We start from the raw sequence: 17,923 nt of genomic DNA on the forward strand, positions 1-17,923 counted from the left end.
CTATTTACGTCAAAAATAATTTATCTGAAGTATGGATAATTATTACTTTCTATGTTGCCACTGCTCAGTTTTATTCTCATACTGTCTGCGACATCTATCTGCCACATCATTTGAAAACATCGAAAATAATTGCCTGTGAAAGTACTGTTTACTTTATTTTCTGTCACTCGATCCAAAATAGCAAATTCTTGCTTTGTGTTCTTATTACTGACAGACAATACAGGCAGAAAACCAGTCCACTGTTTTCCTTCCATGTTCTGTGCTCACATGACACAATACATCAAAGGAGACCATAATGATCCTTTCCACTTAACAAATTTTAGTTTATCAGTCTCAGTCTCCTGGTGAGTATAAAGTGACAATTGCAATTGCATCTGGCACAGAACATGGATACTTGCTAATATATTCCATATTACTGACTGTGATCTACTTCAAACTACTGAAGCTACCATTCAGGTGACGCAGCCACTTGTGATTCACTTCAACCAAGTCTACATTTGAAAATCTATTTACCAGTGTAGGTCCATTGGCATAAAGCAAATTAATACTGCAGTTCATTAATATTGTCTTGGCTCTGATTTGTAATTGATGAAACTGGCTCAATGTAAATTCGCATATCACATTATTTAAGGGACTGTTTTGAAACACAAATCCACATTCATAGTAATGTTACATTAATATTGATCTGAATCTATCAGAGAACTGATAGCAAAAACAACACATGAAAATCCTTTGGAATTGTTGATATAATGGGTGTCATCTTCTGCTTTCCCTGATAATGAATCTTAAAGCCGGGAAGGGTATTTAATTAGATGGGAATGGGGCATACCTGAACAATTCCCGTTTCAAAATTCAATCTGAGTGGAAAAACCATTGGTTGACCATCTCACCTCAGTGTCAAATGGGGGCCCTTAATTGCCAAGTATATGACCACTTTTGGACATCAGCTCCCTGCTGCTGACATTAATTCACCTGAAGATGAGCCTGTTACCATGTAGCATTCATGCGCAGCAGTTAAAAACTGTATGGCCACATCAAAACTACTCAGTGCCTTATTGAGGAGCTGGACATCTTAAAGAGAGGGGAGCAGACCTACACTGTTGCAACTGGAAACATAGCAGCCAATTTGCAGAAAAGCTTCGGCAAATACTGACACAAAACTGTGATGTTTACTGAGGAATAAAACTTGGCCAGAAAGATAGAATAACTCCCTTGCTGTTTTTGCCTTGAGATCTTTTATGCCTGCCTGAAACAGTATTCAGGGAATTGGCTTAGAATCTTAACAGAAAGACATTTTTTTAAAGTGCAGTAGTCCCTCTGTACTGCATTGGAGTTTCAGCCTTAGGTTTTGAACTCAGTTCCAGCCTCAGGTATGATGGAGGGCATGATACATGGTTCTTGTTATTTTTGTGAAGGGTTTTGTTTACGAAAAGCTTAGTCTTTCTTGAATACTGATCTAATCCGATAATTGGATATTGATCAGAAAGGTGATTGCAATCAGAGCGATAGTGGAAAATTGTCGATACTGTGGTTGTATACAACAGATGGAATAAAGATTAAAGTTTAGAATAATCCTTTTTTTTGTTTAGAAAACATAGAATGAAAGTGTTCAGGGGAGTTCAGAGGAGACCTGACTGGAGTCAGAAACAAGTATAGTTTAACTCACAGAAAGATTTTGTTTTTTGGAACCCATGAAGGAATGTTAATGAATAGAAAAGTTTAATTTGTGCAGCTTGCAGACCAGGAGCACTGGCTTAGAAATCAGCAGGTTTTTAGAAACAAAAGACAAAGCTGTCAAATTTGTGAATATTAATGGAAGAAGATTTCACAGTTCATGCGACAGAAACTGGGGAGAATCAATAAAGACAATCTGGACTGCAGATTCATTTGAAGAATTCCCCACGTGAGAGACAGCCAAAGCCATCACTGCTCTTTTATTGTATGTATTTTTTCTAATGCCACTAAGTGTTTGAGTTCCAGACAGACTGGAGGAGACTGTCTTAAGGCTTAGACTTCAAACCAGCACTATTGGTTATGTATTAATAGTAAATACTGCTATACATGGTAATCACAGGTATACCATGCTCTAATCATATAGTTACAGTAGATGAGGACTAGTCCATATCTTCTTCATGTGTACATGTCCATCTTCCAGAGTTTTAATGTATTATACACCTGTGGAGTATTGCAACCAACGAAAACAGAAATTACTGGTGAAACTCAACAGACCAGGCAGCACCTGTGCAGAGAAAAGTGCTAACTGTTTGAGTCTGGTGACACATCATTGGAGTTCTGAAAAAGTGCCACTAGTTTTGAAATATGAAGTCTTTTTTTTTCTCCTCAGATGCTGCCAGAGCTGCAGAATTTCTCCCATAATTTCTGTTTTTGTTTGTTTCAGATCTCCAGCATGTACAGTTCTTTGTTTTATTGTATGTGTAATATTATAATCTGTAGTCATTTTAATTTATCCCACACTGAGCTGTTTATGTTCAGCGATATGCACTTCCACCATATCATCACATGTTTGCTCAAACACCCCTCCAGCTTTTTTCTTCCTGTGTCATAAACATTGAGTAATGATTCTCAATTAAGTTCCTTAGTTTACTTTTTACACCATTTACTTGTATTTTTTTCTCTTCCACACATTTTCCTTATTTCTCCTATCCTTCCGAAACAAAAAAAATCATCTCATAAGTTTATGATCAGTTATAGAAACACTTGAGGTAAAGTTGGTGATTTTGCTTGTTCTTTGCAGGCTTCCATTATATCAGAGACTCTTGCTAAAGGAACTCATGTTCTTGGAACTGCAGGAATGTATGAGAATACTAAGGTAGTTGTCCTTCCTTTGCTCAACTATTGGTGTCAGACACATTGTTAGTTTCCTTAGGAAGAAATAAATGTGTTGTGTTCTTTATTTAAAGAAACTTGTTTACTCATAATATTGATATGTTCCTCATACTGCTCTTCTAAGTCATGAATGTACATGTTGGATTGGGATTGATTTGATTTGTTATCTGATAAGTTCTTCACAAAATAGCATATCATTGTAAAGTGACCCCTTTTGCCACAAGGGCTACATTCTTGGTAGAAAGCTAAACAGTTTTGTTTTCATGGATACTGTGGAACCACATTTGTAACTAGATACTGTAATCTATGATCTTTTAAAATTTTACATTGATGTCATCAAATGAGGTACATTGTTCAAGATGGTTTATTCTGCTTCAGTCAACCAGTAGTCAACATGCTGTGGAATGTTCTGCATTAATGTAACACTTGCTGTGAATCTAGACTCCGAATCTATTTCTAGATGAACTGTACTTTCTAAAGTTAGATCTTCATTTGATTGGAAATATTCAGTGATTGATTCATCTAAGAGACCAATGGCATTTCTGTTATAAATAAGCTATTGTTGAAAGATTCCACAGTTGCATGGTTCAATCAGTATGGACAGGTTATTAAATAAACCATGTATAGTCTCTCTTGGGAGTTGATATTTGCTATTGAAGTGTATTCTCACTAGTCTTGTTTGTTCTTGAAGTGAAAGTGAACCTGTCTGCTTTTGGTTTAGTGCTTAATCCAAGGATTGTGCCTTTTTTATCTGCCAATTTGCAGACTTATCTAATTGGTGTGAAAGCATCATTTTTTTTGCAAAAGAAAGATTGGTATCAGTGAATTTTGTTGCACTGTTTGATTATTGATACGCAATTGAAGTTTTAATTATTTTCACTTGGAAGAATACTTTTTTGGATTTTGAGCTCCTTGTAGTGTATTTATTTTGTAGTCTTGTGGTTCAGTGCTTCACTCAGTAAGATTCAATTGTTTGTATCAAAGATGACCCCTGTGACACCATTCACATGAATTTGACACCATGTGATCAGATTTGTGTTTTTTTGTCTTCATCTATTTTTCATCTTTCAATGAGTAAAATTGATAAAACATCTTATCTGCTCAGTAAACCATTGAATTTGTCAGTCTGAACCTTTATAATCCAATATCTTTTTTCTTCCATATTCTTTTCTTTGTTAACTAGTTTTCTTTAAGTGTGTATCTGAAGAATGATCTTCAATTCCTGTTGTTAACTTTGCCAATGAGTAAATAATTCCGATATTTGTTAACTCACTGTGTTTCTCAGCCTACCTTTCCAGGTGAAAACAATTTTTTTTTGTCCTTTCTCTGAAGAGATCCAATTGGCATTTGTCCAGTAATTTGCTTCTTTTCATGGGTACTCAGTTTGGTTTACTGACCAATAGCTACTCATGGGCTTTTAAGGATCTCTTAAAATGTCTCCCTTATTACTGACTGTAAAACTCTTAAGACTTGTGGTGTTCTGATGGCCTAAATTCTTCTCTTCTCCAGATGATCTCAGCTCTGTTTTTAATCTTCATTGCTATCACAATTTTCCAGAGACAAAACAACTGCAGATGCTGGAATCCAAAATAGACAGATAGGAGGCTGGAAGGACATAGCAGGCCAGGCAGCATTAGGAGATATAGCCCTTCTTCAGGACTGGGGGTGGGTATGGGGGAGCTGCAGATAAAAGGGGTAGTGGAGATAGAGTGGTAAAGTGGGGATAGGTGAAGACAGTTAGAGGGTAAGAAATGGTTGGTCAGTGGGAGAAATGAATCCAGTTGGTGGCAGGGAGCAGTGGAAAGAAGGGAGAGGGTCTGGGAAGGGGATGGGGAGGGAGGTTATTTCAAATTGGAGAACTCAATGTTGCGTCCTCTGGGCTGTAGGCTGCCCAGGTGGAAGATGAGGTCTTGTTCCTCCAATTTGCACCGTGGTTCATTTTGACAATGAAGGAGGCCAAGGGTGGTCATGTCGGAAAGGGAGTGATTGGAGGAATTCAACATTGAGTTCTCTAATTCCAAATAAACTCCCACCCCATCCCCGACTCCCTTCCCAGTGCTCCCTGCCACCGACCAGATTCATTTCTCCCACTGACCAATCAGGTTGTACCCTCTACCTGTCTTCAACTATCCCCACTTCACCACCATTTTCTAAGCAGTGGATCCTATAGCTTCCACCATTTTTAATCACATGGTTTGACAACCACACTTTGAGGTTAGATTCAAACTGGTGGAAGGGGAAACAAAAACAAAAATTGCTGGAAAAACTCAGAGTGAAAGCAGAGTTAACATTTCAGGTCCAGACTGTCAGTTGAATTGAGCTTTTCAGCTGAGATTTTCCAGCAACTTTAGTTTTTGTTTCTGATTTCCAGCACCCATAGTTCCTTAGTTCTGTTCTGGTAGAAGAGGAGGCAAATTAAGGAATTTTCTTTAGAGTTAGTCTTCAAAGTAGCACTGTTAATGCTAAATACTGTTATGCATGGCAATTATAGATTGACCAGCCTCTTATTGTTACAAGATAAGGGCTAGTCTACCTTCTTTGCATGTTCAGGCTCATAAGCTCATGTCAGCCTTCCAGAAACTTACCCAAGTGTAATCTGGTCCAGTCTGGTGTAGTCATTCTAATTCTGTCCATGCTGTGCTATTTATGTTCACTGATGTAACGCTCTGTGATTTATTTCAGTGTAGCTCCGGGGTCCCAAACCCCTTAGACAACAATTGCTGTACTAGGTTGATTACTGCCTTGATGCCGGGGCAGCCACTCTCATCTCACCTCTGGAATTCGGTTTCTTTGCCCACCAAGGCTGTAATGAAGCCTGGAGCTGAATACCTCTGGTGGAAACTCAAGTAAGCATCGGTGAGCAGGTTGTTACTGAGTAAGTGCCACTTGATAGCACTGTCATCACATCCTCAATCACTTTGATGATCATTGAGCGTAAGGGTGGTAAGTTGGCTGGGTTGGATCTTCAGTGTGCAAGGCAATCTGACAATTTTTTTATACTGTTGGGTAGGTGCCTCTGTATCACTGTGCTGGAATTGAAAAAGAGAAAAATGCAAAATAAAAGACAGCAGAAAGAGAAAAAGTGGAAGAAAGAGAAAAATACTTGTATTTACAGATGCTTTACATAGTCCATTAAAAGTCTATACAGTCAATGAAATATTTTCGAAATGCTGTAATAACAACCACATCTACACTGTTCCCAGACATTACTTATGCTCCCCACCAACACACACATTAACTCACATAAATCTAATCTAATCTAAAAAATATGCTCACCACACACACACATACTGCACACCACACAACATATACATATACCACACACACACAAACACCACACACACACACATACCCATGCACATACAGATGCACATATAACACACACGCACACATACACAACACATACATAGCATGTACATGTTGAGTGTACATGCACAAACGCTTAACAAGATTGGGTGGGGGTAAACAAAGACCTTGAATAGTCTTCTCCATAGCTGCACAGAGGGATCTATGACAACTGGCATCCCAGGAAACTGGGATTGTTGGTTGCCATCGGTAGCTGTCTCTGGCAAAACCCAAGGAGCAGTTAAATTATCCGGTGAACAATCCCAATTGTAACCTAACTTTGGATCCACTCACACGGACGGATGGATGGACACACACAAACACGCCTCATTGTAAATATGCTTTTGCTTTTCTCCCCTCATGCTACCGCATTCCTTTCTCTGCAGCTTCCCTGATATTTCGCCTGATGATTTTCATGATTTCCTTCCTTCCTACTGGATTGCCAGGCTTACATTAACCAATATTTATTATTATTCAAGAAAATTACAACGGATTCCTGCACAATGGAAACACTTGTTCAAACACTGGTTTATGTATTTTAAGTGTGGCATGGTAACTCAGTGGCTACACAGCTACTTCACAGCACCAGGGACCCAGGTTTGATTTAAGCCTTGGGTGGTTGTCTGTGTGGAGTTTTCAAATTCTGCCCGTGTTTGCGTGGGTTTTCCCTGAGTGCTCGGAATACCTCCTACAGTCCAATGGTATACAGATAGGTGGATTGACCATGCTGTATTTTCCCCAGTATCTAGGTATATGCAGATTAGATGGATTAGCCATGGGAAATGCAGGATTATAAGGATAGGCTGAGGTCTGGGTGGGATGCTTCTCAGAGGATCAGTGTAAAATCAATGGGTTGAATGATTCTTTCTGCACGGTAGGAATTCTTTGAAACTACAGACATTTTGTAGGAATTGCTAATTTGATCTTCAAGCTCTACAATAAGTAGAAATCATCACATAGCAAGGTGACCATAACCTGTATTCTGTGATTCTGGATTAGTGGTGCTGGAAGAGCACAGCAGTTCAGGCAGCATCCAAGGAGCAGCAAAATCGACATTTGCACGAAACATCGATTTCGCTGCTCCTTGGATGCTGCCTGAACTGCTGTGCTCTTCCAGCACCACTAATCCAGAATCTGGTTTCCAGCATCTGCAGTCATTGTTTTTACCTCTGTTTTCTGTGATGTTGATTGAGGGCTAAATATTAAACTAGAACATCAGGTACAACTTCTCTGCTGTTCTTTGAATAGAGCCACATTTCTTTTTACATTCACCTAAACAGGCAGATGGGGCCTGGCTGCTTCTGGGGCAGAATGTTTCAATGCTACAGCTGGAATTTTGTCAATACCAGTTGGCTTTGACATACCTAACACCTTCAGCTACGTCTTGATTTGAATCAAATTGGCTGAAAAGGGGACCTCAGAGGAACTATGAGTCCATTCATGACTCCTGACTGAAGAGAGTTGTAATTGTTTTCTTCCTACCTTTTGCACAAGTGTGCTGAGATCCCTCTCATTGAGAATGAAGAATTTTGCAGTCTCCTCTTCTGTTGTTTTTAAATGTCCATAACCATTCAGAACTGGAAGTGACATGTCTGCAGATGGTCCCACATATCACTCATCATTCTCTCACTCTTAATACATTTATAAAAGTATTTATTAATAGGCTTTCGAATGTTTACAAGATTATTTTTTGTATTCGACTTTGGAACTCTTAAAAGTTTCTTTGTTGCTTTGTATATTTGCCCCAGGCTGATGGGTTACCACTTCACTCAGCATTTGTACAAGCCATTTTCAATAGTTTTGGAAGACATTTTCCTTGCATGTTACTCAATTGACTACATAAACAAGAAGCACAAATCCTGTGGTAAGAGTTTAGTATTGCATCAGAAACAATTACGGGATAGGCATTGTGCCAACTGGCATGCATGCTCAAAGATGTCAATTCAGGATTCACTGGACAATGGGGCTTTCAGTCTCATCTTGTTAACAGTGATAAGCTACAGATGCCAATCTGGATGCAATTCATCTGTTAGGGCCGCATCTTAGGTTCACCTTTGGTAAAATAGTTACTACTATTGATTTCAATGCATTTAATAATCATTGTCCTTCCTTTTCCCTCTGCCTCTTTTATATTTGGCCAATTACATGTGTCTTCAAATTAAAAGAAGTAACACTACTTAATGAGGCACCACTAAAAAATTGTTAAAGGTTTGATGGAAACTTACAAATGAAAAGTAAGGTATCATTATGCACTCCAACACATCCAGTCCTTCAGTCTCCATTTGTCATGGATTGCCCACTTCCTCTCAATCATACTTGACACAGACTTAAAAATGGAGTAGTGGCCAGCAATCAGATCAAATGACATCCTTCAAAACAGGCAATAAAAGCTTGCTAGCTGGCAATGCCCACATCCTATGAGTGAGAAAAAAACTTCTGTTCCCTGGATCTCTTGATGTGAATAGATTAGATTACTAACAGTGTGGAAACAGGCTCTTTGGCCCAACAAGTCCACACCGACCTTCCGAAGAGCAACCCACCCAGACCCATTTCCCTCTTCACCTAACACTATGGGCAATTTTAGCATGGCCAATTCACCTAATCTGCACATCTTTGGACTGTGGGAGGAAACCCATGCAGACACAGGAAGAATGTGCAAACTCCACATAGACAGTTGCCTGGGGCGGGCATTGAACCCATGTCTCTGGCACTGTGAGGCAGCAGTGCTAACCACTGTGTCACTGTGCGGGTCTTAACAATATCCAGTATACCTTGGTTGAAGTTTGCACATGTGGAATGAGAACAGGATCAGATTGGCTGAGTTAAATGGTACACTAGTCAATTTATGATGAAGAGAGTCTGCTGCCCATGAGGTTAAAAAAAAGCCCACACTTCAGAGAGGAGACAGGAGAAGATTGGCAAAAAGAAAATCAGGGATTTAAATTTGCAATGTTTTCTGAGTGATAATATGAAGGAAAGTGGTGATCCCATAGCAGTATGCACTCACAGTGGGAATGCCAGACTTGAAGAAAGCATGGGTTGCGAAAAGGGTCTGCTTCAATATTGTTGTCCAGATTGTTCAGCCTGCACACCATCAAGTGCAGCTCCCTGCTGTGCAGCAAAACTCACATTTCACTGCTAATGGGTTACAAATAGAGATAAAGAGCAATAGCTGTCAGTTGGAAAAAGAGAGAGAGAGAGAGAGATGGTGAATTTAAGACGGAAAAAACATCTAAAGAATATACATGGAGACAGATGGGTTGCATGATGAGGCAGAATTACATATAATCAATGCATTAGTACAGATCTTTCTAATAAATGTGGTGATTGAACAGGATTAGAAAATTGGGAAGGATCCTGTGGGAATTTTCAATTGAAAGAAACAAATGCTTTTACTCAGACACTGTATGCAAATTGGTGCAGTGAGCTGTCAACTGCATTTTCCAATGCTTTTTGCAAGGATTCTGCAGGTAATAACGCATCCCCATATGGAATAGGCATCAAAGAGAAAGTGCATTTTGACCTTTTGTAGGTTGAATCCTTAAAGGTATTTCATACTGATTCTCATTGATTTTTGGGTCTCTTTTGTGTCAATCCACTGTTTCCATCCTTTTACCCACTTCAGGTTTTGCGTGGTTTGATTTCTGCCCAGCCATGTGTCCTACCTCAGAATTGTTTTGAGCTGCAATTTAAGTTGTAGGGACTGAGGCTGGATTTAATGGACCTTTGGGAGGCGGACCTGATGGCTAGCACACAGAGAACATCCAGCATGGACAACCCACTCTCCTGACCTGTCCACAATTTTGCATGTGGGCAGGGGAGGCATCGAGTGGCCTGTCCACCCTTTCCTTTCCTCTCGTGGGTGTCACTGATTTAATGGCCATAACCAATCGCCTTCTGGAAGACGGTGGTGAGCTGTCTTCCAGTGTTCAGGGTGTAACCACAGTGCGGTTAAGAAAGGCCTGTTGAGGTCCTTAACTGATTATTTCATGGCTGCTTTTGAGTTTCATCATGCTGAATATAGTATTTTACCAGTGGTGACGGGGAACCCACACCATGCAGCAAACCAAACAGATTTAGTTGCGCAGGGTGATGTGAGGGAGGAGGGGAATCCCTCATTTCCAGGCCCAGAGGGTCCATCTGAGGCAAACACCACTCCCCACCCAAAAGAAAGGTCATGCTCCCTTTAACCCTTCAACACAGGTGCCTGTCTGTCCCTTTTTACAACCCTCACTTACGCCCCAGACTTACCAAGGCGCCTTAGCACAATGGAACTGGCTGTAGTCTCTGCATGATCGTGCTGCTGCAACTGCAGGGCTGCTGGCTGGATGTAAAGTGGGAATTTCTCCTGGGAAAGGGACAGAAGCCTCGCCTTAACGCAATGAGTGGTGCCCCCAACATTTAATTACTGCAAGGCAGCTGTCAGAATTGTGGACACATTCACACCTCTCAGGTCTACCATCTTTTAGCTGGGAAGGAAGAAATACTCTTTCTTGGAGAATCCAACATATAAGGGCGTATATGACATGGAATGGGTGATAATATGTGAGAGTGGAGGGAGGCTCATTGACAATCAACAACACCTGAGCTTGCTGGGGTAGAGTGCATTTCTATAGCTCGTGTCATGACTCATTATGGCTGTGCCTGAGGGGATAAATTGGGCAGGCGAACAGTTAGAAAGATGGGATGAATGGGAATGGGGCAAGTGCATTGCTAATGGGGTTGACAGGGTGGGCTACCAAGAAGGGAATGTGTACATTTGGGAGTTCACTGAAGGAAAGAGGCTGAGCTTGAGACTCACTGTATGTGACCACTGTTTTCTTCCATTTTGATGAATGGAAACAGGTATGTGAAGGAGCTGAAAATGGCTGCCATGATAGCTGGAATGGACGCAGTAAATGTTTCATTCTGTGGGGATGGCGCCTTCTTTTTGGGGTCTTTAAAGGGCGACAGTACTATGGGATTGCTACAATTTAGATTTGAATTTGGGCTCCGAGCTTTCCTGACCACATCATATAGAAACAGAAATCAATGCCAAGAATGGTTGTGATGCAAAAGCAACGCGTATTTTGACCTGGAAAGTGAACATCTATTTCCAAATGTCTGAACACGTTTACAACACATTTACAATTAATTTTGCTTATGCCACATGTGGTGCCGTCAGAAAGTCTTCCTTTGCTTCCCACTTTCCCTGAGTGCAGTCCTGAGATCTGCAGCTGGGTGTGGAGGAAGCCTGCACTACAATAGAGCCTGTTGGCCATAGAGTTTTGCTGCAGCAACCCTGGGGCCATTTATGGTTTGACGGCTCAGAGGGTGCCAAGTGTATCCTGCCAACTTCTGACAATCTCATATTTATCCAGTTTGTATTGCATCTGACTCATATCTGTACACTCACTCACGTTGTCTAAGTTGGCCAGAATCCTGTTGATATCCTCTTCACCATTCATAATCCCACCTTGTTTTGTACCGTAAGCAAAGTTGGAAATATTACATTTGATTCTCATCGTTTGATTCTTTCTAATCATCGATATGTATTGTGAATGAGTGGGGCCCAAGCACTGAACATACTTCCACTCCATAAATGATGAATGTATTCATATTCTGTTTCCTGTCTGCTAACCAATCCCATGTACTTTGATCTTGTACACTAATCTCTTATGTGGGACTTCATCAAAAGCTTTCTGAAAATCCAAATGCACCACATCACTTGATTATCTTTCATCTTTTACACAAGTTACATTGTCAAAGAACTCCTTTAGGTTTGTCAAGAAGATTTTCTTTTCATAAAACCATGTTGACTTTGTGCAATTCTTTTGGCATTATCTATATTTCCTGTTATCATATCCTTATAATAGACATCTGCATGTTCCCTTCTACTCATGTTAAACTAAGGAGTTTGTAATTCTCAGTTTTCTCTCTGCCTCTTTTTGTTTAAAATAGTGTGTTAGATTTGCCATCCTCCAATTTGCTGCGGAAGTTCCAGAAGATACAAAATTTCAGAAGGTGACAACCATTGAGAAACTTCAAAAATAATAAGGGTTAGGATTAATCTGTGATTGGGTTAGGGTTTGTGAAGTATTGCTCCTGTAATGCCCATAGTGATAAAGAGCTTATGACCAAACATCAATTCTTCTGCACTTCAGACGCTGCCTGACCTGCTGTGCTTTTACAGCACCACACTCTTGACTCTGTTCTCCAGCATCTGCAGTCCTTACTTTCTTCTGTAATGCCCATAGCCTATTACCTTTTTATCATTTGCAAGGTGTCCCACATTTAAAATTGTAACAGCTATATGGCTCTTCTTTGGCCGAGTTCAGCTGCATGAGATGATCAGACACTTCCCGAAGAGACAATATTTTTGTTTGCGTCTACGCCAACCCTGTCCCTGCATCGGCATGATGGCTCAGTGATTAGCACTGCTGCCTCACAGCAACAGGGAATTGGGTTCAATTCCAGCCTTGGGTGACTGTCTGTGTGGAGTTTGCGTATTCTCTCCATGTCTGCGTGGGTTTCCTCCGGGTGCTCTGATGTCCTCCCACAGATTTGCAGGTTAGGTGGATTGGCCATGCTAAATTGCCCATGGTATTCAGAGATATGCAGATGAAGAGGGTTAGCCATGGGAAATGCAGGATTTCAGAAATGGACGTGAGCAGGATGCTCTTCACAGGGTCAGTGTGGACTTGATGGGCCAAGTGTCGAGATTAGAGTGGTGCTGGAAAAGCAGAGCAGGTCAGGCAACATCTGAGGAGTAGGAAAATCGACGATTTTCCTGCTCCTCGGATGCTGCCTGACCTGCTGTGTTTTCCAGCACCACTCTAATTTAGACTCTGATTTCCAGCATCTACAGTCCTCACTTTTGCCTTGATGGGCCAAATGGCCTGTTTCCAAACTGCAGGGATTCGATTGTATTCTCCCTGGGACCTTCATCAATATTTGCATGGTTCTGCAGTCTTCAGAGGAAAACTGCCTTTTTGTTTTTCATTTAACTTTTGACATCGGTGTCCCTGAAAGAAAGCCATAAATTGTGTTCCTCTTATCACTACAAAATGAAATTGCAAAGGGATAGGGTCAGACTGAACTTGATATCGATATGGATAAATAGCCTCCCTGCCATTGACTGTTAAAGTTGATATATCAAGAAGGATCACCTGGCTAAGCCACTAGCATTCATGGGACTAATGAAAATGCAACTCCACTTTAGCCAAGAATCAATTCCTTCAGAACGAGGAGAAATATGGACAAAATAACAAAGTACAGAGCTGTGAAGTTCCCGAATCTCCCTTACAATGAATAGTTTGTGATTGCACTCAATTCTAAAAAAGGGGAGCATCGCAGCTCTGAAATTCTAAACTTTGCAGTCAAATTACTGAGAAAAATAAAGGCTAACAGAATCAAAAAGTGAGTCAGTAACAATGACCACCATATTTATAGCATCCTTAACGTAAAAAATTTTCAAAACCACTTTACAAAGGTAACAATTAGACATAGTTCTGTGATTGACAAAGATATATTGGTGGGATTTGAAAATATTTTTGAAATAAGGCATTGGAATAAAAAGCTGGGCAGCTTAGGAAGAGTGTTATAAAATGGGATGGAGACTACTGGAGATGCTTACAGCAAGGCTGAAAAGGGGTCTCGAATGTGGTATCAAATGACAGCATATGCTGACCTACAGAGATAGAGCAAACTAAAATCCTGGAAAGTTGGTTATCGGCCGTGTTCAGTGAAAACTCTCCTGTCTTCGTCAGGAAACACTAGAAACACGAACACAATCTTGGATAACTTTTAAGTGCAATATTGTTGGCTATTATTTAAATATAAAGCTGTGGTAACTCAGGATATATCCTTGAAAAACAGGCAGAAGAGAAGACAAGCATTTCTAGAATAAAGTGGGAAAAAGTACTGAGCATGGTCTTTTGTGATTGGAATTTCTTTTGCTTCTCATTCCTAACCCAATTCAAATTGGTCAGGTTTACAGATCGTCTCAAACCAGGAGGGGCTGGAGAATAAGAACAGAAATCATTGGACATTACAGATCAAGCTGGACAAATTAGGAAAGTGGACAGCACATTTTTAGATGAAAACTAGATCAATCGTTAAGTCTAAAAAAAAGGGTGACATACTGAGGCCATGAGATCAGTCCAAGGGTGGTAATGGAAATATCCTGCAGATTATCACCAACTACTGCTGATGAATCCGTGTGTTGAACTTCACTTGGCAGTTAAAGGCAGCAAAACTGTACGCTAGATGGGGACTTCAGTGTTCACTATCGAGTGTAGCTAAGAACCATGACTGATCGAGCTAGATAAAACCTGAATGATATATCTGCCAGGTTGGGCTACAGAAGAGGAGAGAGTCAACAAGAGGGAAACACCAATGTGACCATGTTCTCACTGATCTACCTGCTGCATATGTATCTATTGCTTGACAAGAATGGTACAAATGACTACTGCAAAGTCCCTGAGGTCTCAAGTTCACAGTGAGACTAAATTCCATCATATTGTATGTCACTATCACTGCTTAAATGAAATAAGGTAAGAACAAAGCTAAGAGCTCAAAACTTGTGCCATCAGTAATGATAGAATTGCTACTCCACCACAAACAGTAACCAAACAAACCGACTCTTGTCATTACCATCTGGCTGGGGGATCCACCCTAATTCAGTGAAGAGTGGAGGAGAGCATTCCAAGAGCTGCATCAGGCATAGAACATAAGATGCCAGTTTTGTGAAGTGACTATACACAACAGTATGTGTACTAAAAGTTAGAAACAGCATAAGACACAGAGCAAAGTGATTCCACAATTGATTAAAGGTTTGCAGTCCTGCAGCATCCATTCTGGAATAATGGTGGACAATGAAACAATTAATGAGAGAAAAGCAGCTTCATGAGTATCTCTGTTCTGATTTAGAATTGTACTGCTGTTCTTTCAGTCAAAATGGTTAGATCAATGGTTCAGGAATGTGGCTTCTCATGCTCCTACCTCACAACTTTCTCAGAGGCAGTTAGAGGAGGTAACTAAATGCTGGCCTTGATACTAGTCACCATATTCCATGGACCGATGACAAATACACAAAAACTTAAAGACCAGGAGGTGTGCACAACAGAACCATATGGCTGGTTTTGAGGGCGATGAATCATTATTCTAAGATTTTCTCAGGTGTGAAAATAGGTGCCAAAAAGAAATTTTAAATAAGCTTTTTTAAGATTAAAAACAGAAAATTGTGACCTTGGAATATTTCTTCAAGTTAAATTGTGGAAGTAGAACTAAATGATAGAAATTATTCAAATGATATAAAGGTAGTTTTATGGTCGATATTAGGATATTTATCCTTTCAGAGGAACACGTTGAATACACTTCCAGAAACTCCAACAACATATCCCCTAGAACCATGAACAGCACTTCCAATGTCACCACAAACTAAAAATGAGAGCCATCCAAGCTAATCGCTGAAATGGCTAAAAAAATGAAATGGTCTATGCCTCAGGCCGAGGCCAACCCAATACCTAATATGGAAATGTGATGTGACAGTTTTGGCTAGTAACCATTTTAAGTTTTAGTGCGTCTAAGACAGGCTCTGAGCAACCATTTTGGACAGAACTCACCCTCAAGGAAATACTTTGAGAAGCACCAATGAGAGATGAGCAACAGAGAGATGACAAAAGGCCATCCAGTGAAAAGACCGCTCTACTAAACCAGACTACCAAGGGACACGACCATAACAGCGAAGCAAAAATCCCTTTAGTCTTTCCCAGAATCTGTGTTCTACTCAGCCTGCATGTGGGAGTCATATTCAACTACTCAACTGCAGAAGCCTTCACAGCTGCTGAAGTTAACTTCAGGTTTTCAACCAATTCATTTAAAAAAAAGGGAATTTGCAAGCAAGCAATAGGCCTTCACAGTATTAGAGTTGTATCTTTAACCTCCATAAATATTTTTTATCCTTAATGACTTATCACGCTTATTTTTTCTTTTGCCAGTACCCTCGTCACTTCCACATGAATAATTGTAGCAGTAATTTTGCAATAAACTCGTCATTATTTGCATAAGATGAAAGCTTTGCTGTTGTTTCTTCTTTAAATTGAAACACCTGTAAACTAAAAAGAAGTTAAGAAACTTCCAAGTTTGCAGTTTGCAGGTCAATCTGAGGACACTTTTGATATGGCCATTAAACATACTTCAATGAGAAGATTTAGGATATTTCTCCATGAGTGCTGTAAGATTAGTTAATTGGCTTAATTCATCTGTAATTGTCTTAAAACTTGATTAGTCAAGGATTTTGAATTTGATATGTTTGAGGATGACAAGATAATAAGCCTATGGAATTTCGCAAAGATGGTATTACAGGGGAACAGAGGTTGATGCACAGTAGGATGTCAACAATAGAGCAGCAAAGGCCTTCCAATTGTGAGGTGAAGGAGACACCAAGTTGGGGTTTAGCGACAATGCGGTTGGAATAGGTGTATGGCCGTTAGGGTTATAAAAATAGATAGACATCATTGACATTAGATCTGTATACTTAAAATCGAATCTCACTTCGTTTCTGTGAGTATTCTGCTCAAACTATCAGGGTAACGTTGAGACATGGTGAGAAGGCAGCAAAACTGGTGGGGGTGCGTTGCTGTGCTCATTTTATGTGCCACTCAGCTAGTTTTCACTGAGTAAAGGGAATTAAGTTCAGAATTAATGTCTGTTCCCAAACTGTTTGAAACCACAAGCTTTAAAAAACAAAATAGAGTAAAGACAGGTGATTGATAGACACCAGTCAGGAGACAGAAATCCTCCTTTATTACATATATGGAAATCTGATCTGCTATTTTTCTTTTTTAAATAAATAAACTCTGACCTTTCACTTGGTAATATCAAATATTAGGTTCATATTCAATTAGTTTCTCTCTGACCTACCATAAAGGGAGGATTATGATTTATTTGTATAGAATAATATTATTTCCATAGCTGCAGGGACAACTGGTACACTGATGTCAGAGTTGTCATTGTGGTTGAGTTAAATCATGTATCAGATGAATAATTTGGGTGTAGTTCCATTCAGAATTATTTTCAGGCAAATAGCAGGAGTGAGTCGCATATTCAGGGAATTATGACAGTGGAAGAGAAGCCGCATTGAATGACAGGAAGGAATAAGGTTTGAGGTTTGCAACAAAATAGATATAATGTAGTGAGCGAGGTTAGGCTTTGAAGAGGAAATAGGAAAAACTCTCAGCAATTAATTTTTTCTCCCTATCTTTCTGCTTCCTTTTGCCATTGGCTGACCAATTCTTCCTATACATCCACAAAGTGGCGAGTTATAGAGGAATAGTGATGTGCAGCACGGAAATAGACCCTTCAGACCAACTCGTCCATGCCGACCAGATATCCCAACCCAATCTAATCCCACCTGCCCACACACAGCCCATTTCCCTCCCAAACCTTCCTATTCATATACCCATCCAGATGTCTTTTAAATGTTGCAATTGTACCAGCCTCCAACACTTCATCTGGCAGCGAATTCCATATACGTAACACCCTCTGCATGAAAAAGTTGCCCCTTAGGTCTCTTTTATATCTTTCCCCTCTCACCCTAAACCTATGCCCTCTAGTTCTGGACTCCCCAACCCCAGGGAAAAGACCGTGTCTATTTTTTCTATCTATGCCCCTCATGACTTTATAAACCTCTGTAAGGTCACGCCTCAACCTCCGACACTGCAGGGAAAACAGCCCCAGCCTCTTCAAC

The 17,923-nt window shown here is 40.2% G+C and overlaps 1 protein-coding gene across 4 annotated transcripts in view; it reads left to right on the top strand.

Annotated features, from left to right (window-relative positions):
• prr16 (proline rich 16) overlaps window positions 1-17,923 on the top strand; it is a 236,849-nt gene that overhangs the window by 173,264 nt on the left and 45,662 nt on the right. Inside the window, exon 3 of one of the 4 annotated variants that reach the window (XM_072584318.1) lies at window positions 5,530-5,703. The exons of the other annotated variants lie outside the window; for them this stretch is intronic. The gene's annotated coding sequence lies outside the window, so the exon portion shown is untranslated. The remainder of the gene's footprint in view (window positions 1-5,529; window positions 5,704-17,923) is intronic. 4 annotated transcript variants of the gene reach the window in all.

The sequence above is a fragment of the Chiloscyllium punctatum genome, chromosome 2 (assembly GCF_047496795.1).
Source record: "Chiloscyllium punctatum isolate Juve2018m chromosome 2, sChiPun1.3, whole genome shotgun sequence".
Taxonomy (NCBI): domain Eukaryota; kingdom Metazoa; phylum Chordata; class Chondrichthyes; order Orectolobiformes; family Hemiscylliidae; genus Chiloscyllium; species Chiloscyllium punctatum.